The sequence below is a fragment of the Taeniopygia guttata genome, chromosome 3 (genome assembly GCF_048771995.1).
Source record: "Taeniopygia guttata chromosome 3, bTaeGut7.mat, whole genome shotgun sequence".
Taxonomy (NCBI): domain Eukaryota; kingdom Metazoa; phylum Chordata; class Aves; order Passeriformes; family Estrildidae; genus Taeniopygia; species Taeniopygia guttata.
Window position 1 is genome coordinate 11,308,624 of NC_133027.1, and position 12,291 is coordinate 11,320,914.

A 12,291-nucleotide genomic window follows, 5' to 3' on the forward strand; every position below is an offset into this window, starting at 1 on the left:
TGCCTCTCCTGATGCGCTCTTCATATTCATCTTTTGAAGGGAAAAGTCTAATAAAAATACTTGTGCAACTATTTCAGGATGGCTGTGGACTGGGCTAGGCACTTTGGACAGACGGAGGTTGTTCATCTGTTGGAATCCTACAGGTCAGTTGTAACTGTTTTGCAGAATCAGTTGTATATGATATACAAACGGTTGTGATGGGAAATTTGAGGTTTCTGTTCTTTTAATCAGAACAGGTTTTAGCTTTTCATGGTCTAAAATCTGGACTTAATGGCAAGACCTCTTTTTAAGAATAGGAATATTTCAAAAAATAAACAGCAAAAACGTTTGTACTTAGTATCATATTGTTTATGTTTGCACAACTTGCTAATTCTATACTTTTCACATGCTTACTTTGGAAACAAATCTGTCATGTGTTTTTATTTATCCTTTTTATATGCAATAGGCATATTAAAGAAAATTTACAGAAGTAATGTGTACACTAGGCCATTCAAGAATGATTTTCTGATTAACTTACAGTTATCTACTTGAGGTAGTGTTTTGTAAAGCTTATCTCTACTATAATTTCTCTTAGTGTAGTTTCTGCTAGTGGGAAATTTTTGGAGAACACGTATCTCTTAAATATTTTTACTTGAACAGATAAACGAGAAGTATCTTTATACTTTCCTTTGCTTATGGTTGTGTTTCAATGAAGTTGAAGAAAACTAAAGTTAACACTAATAAATAAAGTGGCATCCTTCACTGGGTTAACATTGAAATCAGTAAACAGTAATAGTATGGTGATTCCCTTCTGCTACACTTAAACATCAGAATTCAAGACCAATAGTCATATTGGTCTTGAACTAAGTTTGAGTGGATGGCTCAATGCAAACCCGAAGGGGCAGCCTTGATTCTGGTGTATTTTCCTGTTACAGCGCTTCATTCGGATTTGGAAACATGGATGAAAGTTCCCTGGTCCAAAAAAGTGCTAGTGACCTTAGTGCAGAGGACAGAGAGCTACTGACAGCTTATCATCACAGTTTTGATGATGAAAAAGTGGATCTGGATCTGATAATGCACTTACTTCACAGCATCTGTCATAGTTCAGATGCAGGTAGGTAAATACCTAACCAGTGGTTGTGGATTTGGCTTCTGATGAATCATGCTCTTTTTTCAGCAATCCACAAACGTTAAAACCTTCTGAGTGCTATTCGACATGTATTTGAATTTTCTGTTTAACTTTGCAAACCCACTTCCTTTTTTAGGAGCAATTTTAATATTTCTTCCTGGGTATGATGAGATAGTGAGCCTGAGAGACCGCATTGTTTTCGATGATAAGAGATTCACTGATAATGCTCACAGGTAAAACCTTTAGTTGCTGTGGCTTTTCATTGCTCCTTTTAAGGATCCTTAAAATGTTCCTTTTGTCTTGCATTAGATACCAAGTTTTCATGCTTCATTCAAGTATGCAGACTTTGTACCAGAAGAAAGTGCTTGAAAGTCCACCTTTTGGCATTCGCAAAATTGCAAGTATTAGAGGACTTTTTCCAATGCCACAATGACCTATTTTGCCATTGCTTTTACAGTTATTACAGTTTTGGTGGTTTGAGTTTTTTTCTTTGCAGATTCTTTCTACTAATATTGCAGAAACCAGCATAACAGTCAGTGATGTGGTGTTTGTCATTGACTCAGGCAAGGTGAAAGAGGTAGGACTGCCATAAATTTTCCTAGTGTGATTCTAAAACACACAGTGCATAAATTTTGGAGAACTTTTTTTTTTATTCTTATTTATGACTTTACAGTAAAGTAAAAAAAAGTTTTTACTAGCTGAGAGCTAGTGCCTGTCAGGCAACAGTCCTTGCTGAAAAGTTTCAACATGCATTTGTTTTAAGACAAATACTGTAAGCTATCTGTCTAAAAAACCTTGAAAATCTTGAATTTCAAAAATTGTGGAGCATTAAGATACTAGAAAGGAGATACCCTCATTAATTCACTCAAAATTGAGAAGGTACCTTTGTGTCAGAAGCTGCTGTATATATTACTATTTCATACTTTTTAGAAAACTTCTGTTGGTAATCTAAATAACTAGTAACTTGTATTTCATGTACCCTATTGAGTTTTCAGTTTGCATTCCTTTCTTTGTTTTTCTAGAAGTCTTTTGATGCACTGAGTCGTGTTACAATGGTAAAAATGGGGTGGATTTCAAAAGCCAGTGCTATCCAGAGAAAAGGCAGGTAATAAATGCCTCATAGTGGTTTCCATTTTGCAGATATCCACAGTCCTTTATGTTTAGAATAAAGCACACAACAGAATAGCTGTTTCTGGCCTAGTCCAGTGTTGTGTTGCATAGTGGCCAACACTCATTCTCTGCAGGTGAGTAGGCGTCAGCATGTATTTCCTTGGAATAATCTCCCAAGTTGTAGAAAAGTGACGCTCAGGCATTTCCCAAAGGTCTGAGTTGTTTTCCCCCCATTAATTTGTTCTCCTTCCTCTTTCTCCCATGTAGCACCAGCAGTCACAATGTCCAGTGGGGTGTTTTCACATCATGTCTGTCGGCAGAGGACTGCCTATTTCACTTTCTCCAAGCTATCCATGACTTAACAGGCCATGATTATATTCTTCCCAGCACTGTGGGTGAGGGCTCAGAAGTTTATGTAGCAACAAATGCCTGTTTAATCAATCATATTGGCATTAAGCTGCACATATGCACATAGATGTATATGACTGAGAGAATTTGCTGTCTCTCATTCACTCACAAGTTACTTCATCTTTATTCTACCTTTTACTCCAAGCATCACTTCTGTTTAGGGGATGTGAGGGGAAACAATAAAGTTTGCAACTGGTTCCTCACAACAAAGGATGATTGAGATTTGAACTGGTCTTAGGTTAGCAAAAAACCCACAGCACTTTACATTAGATAAGCCTTGTTTTTCTTTCCTCCAGATTTCTCAGTGTTGGGTTAAAATTACAGTAAAAAATTGCCACACTCTCAAAAATACTTCATGATTAGAAAACTCTCACTTTGTGTGTGACTTAACAACACTTTCTTCATAGTACTGCCTCTTCTTTCCATTCTGAGTTTCTGTGTCTGTTTGTTGGCTTTTGGTTTTGTTTTTAGAAAGAAATCCTCATTTTCACAACCTTCCATATTTTATTTTCAAGGGCTGGGCGCTGTCAGCCTGGAGTCTGCTTTCGTCTCTTCAGCAGGCTCCGATTTCAGAATATGTTGGAATTTCAATCTCCAGAACTTCTAAGAATGCCGCTTCAGGTGCATGTTCAGTTAGAAACTATAACTTTAAAAAATACAATGCCCTCAAACCATACTATTAATTGCAACAAATCATGTGTTTGGCGGCTGCTTCCAAATCTTGGTAATCTTTTTTTGTTCTGCCTTTTACCTTGCAGGAGATCTGTTTGTACACAAAAATTCTGGCTCCAATTAATTGTCCAATTGTAGACTTTCTTATGAAAGCGCCTGATCCTCCGCCTGCTGTAACTGTGAGAAATGCTGTGCATATGCTTAAGGTCAGAAAAGGAATAGGTTTAGATTGTAATTGTGTTTGATCCCAAATTTGTGGTGTAGCAGTTTACTGACTTCAGTTTGTACTGAAGCTGTTTTTAATTACTTAAGGATGTTTTGAAGTTTTGTTTATTGTCTGTTTTCATTTTGTGTGTAGGGATGTGTTTTTCCATGTCAAGGGAAGAGAGTGCTTCAAAGTCTTGTCTCAGTTAATAGTTTGACTTGCTTCTGTAGTGTTTGGAAACAAGTCTAGTTAATGTCCATTATTCACATCCTTTCTGCTTTCACTGTAAATTGATTTTGTCCACTGTACCCATCCCCCTCTCCTTTATTTGTTTGTTTGTTTGTTTATGAACAGACCATAGATGCCATGGACCCTTGGGAAGATCTCACTGAGCTTGGTTATCACCTGACTGAATTACCTGTAGAGCCACACCTCGGTAAAATGGTGTTGTATGCTGTAGTTCTGAAGTGCCTGGATCCTGTTCTGACCATTGCCTGTGCTCTTGCCTGCCAAGACCCTTTTGTGCTGCCCACGCTGGCCTCCCAAAAGCGTGCAGCCGTGCTGTGCAGGAAGCGTTTTGCTGCCGGAACGTTCAGTGACCACATGGCCCTGCTCAGGGCTTTCCAGGTAGTCTTTCATTTCAGAGAGTACTAATCACAGCACATTCAAGCAAAATGCAGATGCACCAGTTGGATGTAGAGTGGCGGCGGACTGTGATTAAGTGCTCAGAGAAGACTTTCTTTTTGCCTAGTGCCTTTCCTGTGTAAGGCATTACTTGGCAGTCTGGCTGGTCCACAGAAGAGGGAACCGTTTTTGTAGTATGTTTTGTTTCAAACATTATAAAATTTTGAATGTTCCAACAATGTGCCTCTTTGCATCCTACTACACTGAACTTTGAATCATGATCTTAATGTAATGATCTTTATTTATTGTTTTAACTTGACATAATCATCACTGTAGTGAACATATAAAGAGAATCTAATTGTTGAACAGAAAAAATAATCTGGTTTGATACATTAACTTTTAGAGTGGCTTTTGCATTCATTTTATTGACATAAATGTAATATTTTAAAAAAATGCAGTTTTTAGTTTAAGCCATTCAAATTAATAGGCAAATGTAAAAACATTTTCAGGCATGGCAGAAGGCACGCAGTGACGGCTGGGAGAGAGCCTTCTGTGGAAAGAACTTCCTATCCCAAGCCACAATGGAAACCATTGCAGGAATGAGAACACAGGTGCTTGGCCAGCTTAGAGCCTCAGGTAGAGAAGTTGGAAACAATTTTAACATTGTTTTAAAGTCGAGCATATAGAAATTGTAACAAAAATCGTGTCCACTGGTGTAATTTTCCTTAATTTGAAATACACCTTCATGCACACATTCATGCAGGGTATGGTGCAGATGAGGAATTGTGGCTGATCTAACTGAAAGCACCCTCATCTCCACATGCCACTGCATTTCATGTTTTAATGAATTATTCCCATAGGAAATGTCTTTATATTGTACAAAATAGTGGTATTCTGTGTTAGTATGAAACCCCTTATCAGGAAGGATTTCAGTGTAATGGTTTCTTCTTGGTGCTGTTAAGGTTGGCAGTGGTGAAAAATGCAACAAAGAAGTCATTTATTTCACCTTTAGTTTCTGACTCCTTTTGAGAACCAAACACAAGCTAACATGGCACTGTTTTGTCTCTTTCATTTGTCAGGTTTTGTGAGAGCCAGAGGAGGAGCTGATATTAGAGATGTTAATACTAACTCTGAGAACTGGGCTGTAATTAAAGGTGCCTTAGTGGCCGGGATGTATCCCAATCTTGTGCATGTAGACAGAGACAGCCTGGTGTTGACGGAATCAAAGGAGACGAAAGTGTGATTTCATCCTACCTCTGTTCTTGGTCAGTCTCAGTATAAAAAGGTAAAGACACTTTGAATTCATAGTTCAAAAAAAAGGGCACTAAAATCTGTCACGTGTTTTAGAAATGTCTTTTCCTATTTGTCAGTACTTTAAAAGCAGTATAGGCATTTAACACTACAGCTTTAGAAAATACCGTTCTACCCAGCTGATAGAATTGGAGTTGATTCATTTTTCCATCATTTCAATTAGTCTTTTCTCTAGATGGAACAAGGCAAAATGACAAAAAAACTGCCCTGCTATAAAATTGTTTTAAAGATATAATGATCCCTATTCTTAAAAGCAAGTTTTTCTCTGAAACTTTTATTTAACATTTCTTTTTAAAGCAAAATATTTTGTTTTATCATGGTAGGATAATTTATGAATCTGGTTGAATTCTCTCACGCTTTTTTATGTGCATGTATATTTTTATATGTATATAATTGTATGTGTATTTAGTTCTCAAAATACAGAATCATAGAATGGTTTGGGTTGTAAGGGACCTTAAAGCTTATCTCATTCCAACCCCTGCCACGGGCAGGGACACCTTCCACTAGTCCAGGTTGCTCAGAGCCCCACCCAGCCTGGCCTTGAGCACTGCCAGGTTGAGGCATCCATAGTGTCTCTGGATAAAATGAGAAATACGTTCAAATTTACATTAATTACAGGTAGAGGGTATAATAGCCTGGTTTTACCTGCTCTTGCACAGATTGCCCCAGCAAATGGACAAGCTGCAGCCATCCAGGCTCTCCCTACAGACTGGCTTATATATGATGAAATGACGAGAGCTCACAAGACAGCAAACATCAGGTGCTGCTCTGTTGTGACACCTGTCACGGTGGCCCTCTTCTGTGGACCAGCCAGACTGCCAAGTAATGCCTTGCAGGCATCTTCATCCTTTCGAGGTACACTGGAGTCTGGATTTGGGATGTTTCCGTTGCTATACATCAGCGTGTAACATGGAAAACTTATTTTTCAGTAATATTTAATACATGTATTGGCTGATTCTGAAAATAGCACTGTTATAATTCCTGCAGCTATTCAGGAAGAGTTTGTTGGTTCTGTAATAAATCTCTCCATTTTGGGATTCCTTACATATTCAAGTCCATAAATTACACAGTTGTAGGGTCTCAGAAACTGTAGTATAGTTTGTAAGGAAAGAATACAGCCACAGTGTCTAATGAGAACTGTAGTACTGGTACTGAGAAGTGTAGTATGCATGTTCTTTTTCTACAGACTACTTTATTTGATACATTGAACCAGATTATTCAAACAGAATAATTTAGAAACAATCAATATGGCAAACACGTCATGTTGCTTCTAGCTAACACATACATTTTCAAGACATGTTCTACTGATAATTTTTAATTTCAGTTAACTGTACTATTAACTGTGAGTAATAGAGAATATATAGAAATTTCCTTCTTTTTTTCTGATTTACATTGAGTCCTCTTGGAATGGAAGCAAAAATAACTGCTTCTAGTTGTCATAGTTTGAATCAAACTAAAAGTCCAACTTATTTCTAGAGCTTTCCTGTCTTGCTTTTAAACTGTGAACCTTAGAGTAGTGCTCATGTTGATTGAATTGCACTTAAGAAAAATAAAGAATCCTAATTAATAGCTATATGTATAGATTTTTTTTTTTTCTTACTAGCTCTTTAGATCTGCTGTTTTACTAGGAAATAGAGGCATGTGTGATTTTGCAAACAGCTTTAGGCAAAAGTTGTATAGTGGCCTGTGGATACTGGTGAAGGTACATGAGTTGGGTCACATCATATCAATACAGGTTTTTACACAGTAGGACCTTCAGCAGGTCTGGCTTGATTGCTGCTATCTGGAGCAAAGACTTTGCAGTGTATTTGCAGAAAAGAAGAGGTAGTTTTACAAATGTTTACATTTAAAGTCAGTTTTAGAAGGAAAAACATTGTTGCTGGTAATACCGTAGTATGCGGGTTTTTGTGTAGAAATAATAGTAGAAAAAATATGGAAATGCTAATGCACCTTTTGTCTTTAATTCAGGGAGAGGGGTATCTAATGATAGCAGCGACAGTGAGATGGAGGACAAGACATCTGCTGATCTGGCACTGCTGAAGCTGGATGAAGGGCTCCATCTCAAACTGGACCCTGAAGTAAGTAAGAAATTACTCCTGGGTTTGCTTCATGTAGAGGAATTGTAAAAAGATGTGAAAAGGTTTTTGTAACATTTGAGTAGCCAAGAATTTTCTCCAAGAATGTCATGGTCTATTTCGGTCTCTCAAACTAGGTACTCTGTGATTTAACCTTTACTTCACAAGCTCATCAATAATTAAACGGCTTCAATCCCCTTTGGCACAGAGTTGTCTGTCGCCTGAATCCGTGTATTCAACATCCAAGTTGCAGTGTTTCATCACCTATCACCCGTACCTTTCTATTCTTTTACTTGTCAGCAAAAAGAAAGAGAATAATTAGTCACCTAAGTCAACATTGAGAGTGCTCATCCCTCTTCCCCCATATTGATGTGGGTGTCCTGTCTCTCACAAAAGGGACCAGGAAAGCCTAAGCAATCCAGATGCTGTTGGGTCTGTTTCAAAAACTTTCTGGGCAGTATGATGTTTTATATCTGAGCTTGGCAGTTTTGTCCCTTTCCACACGTCAGCAGATTCTGAAGAGACTGGCAGACAAAAGATAATGGCTGCAAGGGACAGCAAGCTGCAGGTGACAGTGACTGCATAAGGGCCCTTCTGCTCCTTCTGGCCTCCTGTCCTGCCTGCATGGTGCTCCATCAGGCCATAGCACGAGCTGGGATAGCCAAAATCTGAACAGGAGCTGAGAGAACAGTCACATTGGCATATTGTGTTCTTCTTTCTTTGAGAGGATAACCAAAATCGGATCAAAAAAGGAGCACTTGAAGCTGAAGTTGCTGAAAGAAAGTTGCTGTCAGATTTTGGAAGGATAAATTTCAAAACCTCTTTGAAATAGAAGTCTTTATGTCATTGAGGAGCTGTGGCTGTGGTAGGAGGCAGTTTATGGGTCATGAAACACACAACTTTACCAACTCTAATAATAATACTCTCTCTCCTAGACATGTCCAGAAGAGTGATTTTTTTAAATTTATTGTAATGGAAGCATTTCTGGTAGCAGAATTAGACAATAGTCTTCTGAATTTAGTCATCACATTTGACCAGGTGTCTATGTAAGAAAAATATCACTTAGAGCTCTTTTCCATCAACTATGACTGAAGAGTGCATGAGTAGAGACTGATTTGAGAGGAAGGGCATAAAGCATGAAAGGATTGGGTTTTCTTGAAAGATAAGAAGGAAAAAAAAAGGTCTGTGGAATTACAATACAAAGCTAAGTTTATTACCGAGCTAAATGAAATGTTTCCAAAATTACCTTGCACCCAAGGAAAAGAAAGCAAATTAACATCTTAATTTAAATATGGATTATTCCCCTTCCCCAAGACCTTAGTCTTGCCTTTAATTGTGGGCCCCGTTTATATTAGAATGCCAGGTGCTGCCTGATATGGAAAAGACAGGGTTCTCTTACCTGTGTGATCTACTTTTCATCAGTATTTAACAGAATTGGAATTTATTGCAGGCTGCTGGTATGCTGCTGCAACTCAGGCAGAAGTGGCACAGCTTGTTTCTGCGTCGCATGCGAGCTCCTTCTAAGCTGTGGTCTGAGGTTGATGAAACAACTGTAAGAGCAATTACAGCTGTTCTGAGTGCTGAAGAACAGTCTGCAGGTCTACAGCAGCCTTCAGGAATTGGCCAGAGACCAAGGCCTGTGACTTGTGAAGAACTTCCTTTGGCATCTACATGGATGTCAAGCAACAGCAGAAACAGCTCAACAGAAACAGAATTGTCTGACTTCTCTCATGCTGAAAAGTAAGATGCTGAGGTCTTCTGCTCACTGGAGGTTGCAGTTTATGTATACAAGTATCACTTAAGTTTCTGCTAGTAATAGGAGGTGGAAACAGCGGAAGTACAGTTTGAAGGTGTTATACTGTTGTATGCTACATTGTAGTCCCAAAGAGAAGTATTTCATACCTGGGGCTGCTGTTGGAGAGAGCAGTCAGGAATATTGTCCATGAATTGTGATGTTTGAGAAGTAGCAGAAGAAGTTTAACAGTAGCATTAAAAAGCAATGAATGGTCAGTATGAGTTTTTAGTTAGGCTTTAATAGATTTTGTAGTTGCTGTAATACATGTGGTCATGCAGTAGGCTGGCAGGTCGATGTAAATTTTCAGTGACTGCTTGTGAAACTCAAAGTATGTCCTTTGTAGGGTTTCAGTGAAATCTACTTCTCCTGCACTCCACCAGCCAAAGAAGTACAAAGAAAAAGACATTTTGCTCTCCAGACAATTCTCAGATGACAGATCCGCTCAGTCCTCAGTGAAGCCTGCAGACAGCAGTAGCTATTCCAACGCCTGTGCTACTCCTTCTTCTCCAGTGTCGGGAAAGGTAGAGTTCTCTAACATATCACCCTGCTCTTCCAGAGTAATAGAATTTCTTGCTGATATCATTCTGCAGTTAGGTATTTTACTGATAAATTAGGAACCTAACGTAGCTTTTCATTTGTAACACTGCATAATACTTCCTTCTGGAACTTAAAAATCTAGACTAAATATCCTTGTTTCACTAGTTTAATACAGCAAAAATAATTTGTAGACTGGGGAGGTGAAGCTATCCAAAGTAGAAAAAATGAGATTTTAAAAAAACCCCAAACTTCTTCTAATAAACATGTATTAGTTTTTTTCAACTAAATGAGTATATTATATACACACTTCTGAAGTTTTTGGATTCTGCCTTTCTCGGCTTCCATAATAGATTTTCAATATCAATACTGATTCTGTCTTATCTGCCTTACTATGACTGATTTTTGTGATGGTTATTTGAACAAAGTACACATTTTTAATGAGATTACTGTGACAGTTGTCACATATACTTGAATAGTAGACTGCAGTAACACTAAGGAGATCATTGAGAGGAAACTTCATGGACTCATTGGAGGATGTAGTAATTCCTCTTGAATCTTTCAGCTTTTAAATTAAGACAGCGTAAAAGGAAGAAAACATGTTTCCTGAATATAGAAATGCGAGTAGTGTGCTGTAGGCTACACTCTAGGATGCTTAATTTTGGTGTCATCTCAAGGTCTGTCAGACTTTAACCAATTCTAATTAGTCACTAGACTTTTTAATCCTATTCTGCTCTACTTGTTTCTTGCCCCTCATGGATGAATTACTGTGGAAGGGGCTAACAGCAGGCCTGTTAGCTAAAGGAGCGAAAAGAAGCTGAGAGGCAAGAAGAAGCTGTTAAAGAGCTCTCTCCAAGGCTGCTACCAAGGAGACTGAGAGAAGAGAAGAACTGAAGAAAGATAAGGAGAGCACTGCAGACGGACAAAGTATTTTTAGAAAGTTAACTAAAGTCACTGTTACTGCTCACCAGTGGTGTTATGTTGATTTTTTTGTGGCCAATAGTTGGGGTAGAAGAAGTATAAACAATTAGAAAGTTTATAAAAGGTCAGCCATGTTCGATAATAAAGAATTGCCATCTGAGACCGCCTGTGGTCTGTGCTTTGTGTCGCGACCGCCTCGGGATACAGTGTATATACCAGTGACAGCTGGTGCCCACCGCGTGGAGCAACAGCCTGAACAGCGTGGTCAGTCTGGAGCCACGCGGGGTCCCAGCTCCCAGCCGTGACCCACTGGGGAGCAGCGGGGGAGGCGGCGCTGGTGCGGCTGAGAGTGGCGTGTGGAAGCCACAGGGAGGTCCAGACTTGATTTTCTCCTATCAAGACACCTGGAAGCAGGTGAGGCACCAACTAGTAATAATGGGAAATAAATCTAAAGAGGAAGAGACTGTTTTGGCTACATGGAAAGCTTTGTTAAGATATAAGGGAATTAATACTTCAGACTATACCCTTCGTAGTATATTGCTGTGGGCTAGATCATAGGATTTTGCCACTGATCCTGACACAGCATTTAGTGTTAAAACTTGGAAAAAAGTCAGGGACAGGCTGTGGGAAGTCATCTGAGCAGGAGATAAAACTTGTCAATCTAGTTGTTACTTGGAGATCGCTTTTTGAGGCATTAAAGGAATGGAAAACAGCGGGAACAAGCAGAGTACAACGTGGATGAAGATTTGGGGTTGATAAAGGAGTCTGATGGGAGGGATGAGTCAGATGGGGCCTTTGATGGGGAACTTGTTGAATACATCCTTGAAGAAGGTGCAGGTGCCCATGGAAGTTACCAGGCAGGCTACCAAAGCTTCCAGGAAAGTTGCCAGAGCTTCTGGGCTGGATGCTGAAGCTTTTGGGAAAGCTGCTAAGGTTTCTGGGCAGACTGCCAAAGTACCTCCTTATCAGACTCCTAAGCCTCTTTATCTCACACCTGCACAGCAGCTTGCAGCGGTCCCCGTATACACTACACCACTGCGCCAGTTAGCTGAAATGTCTTTAGCAGAGAGACAAACCCAGCTGTCTGCCCCCTGCTCCCCTCTGACACTGTTGAGGCAGGATGGGAATGAATAGACTTTGTTCAGAAGGCTGAGACTATAACTCTGATTTATTTCAAAATACATCGCTCTTTTATACAGAGCTTCGTGCAGACCAACTCTATTGGTCCTGAAGTGAAAACCTCTCACTCTGTTGGTGTGCAGTGAATGACATACAGTAGGAGAACCCAATTATAAACAATGTGAACTACAAGAGAGATAAAGAACCTATTTACATTCTTTCTCAACACTTTCTCAAGCTTCTACCTGGTTAGAAACTTTATGTTTTCTCTTTGACTGAATCTAAGACCTACACCCCTCCACTCTAGCCCAGCCATTTGCCCCCCCCGCCCCCTTCTGAGCTGCATGAACAGTTTGCAAGGTCGTATCTTCCATTGCTGGACAGTGACAGCAAATCAAGTGAAGAGTCA

At 39.3% G+C, this 12,291-nt stretch overlaps 1 pseudogene; it reads left to right on the forward strand.

The window, feature by feature from the left end:
- The first annotated feature begins 1,118 nt into the window (after positions 1–1,118).
- LOC116806649 (3'-5' RNA helicase YTHDC2-like) lies at positions 1,119–10,923 on the forward strand (annotated as a pseudogene).
- Positions 10,924–12,291: the final 1,368 nt, after the last annotated feature.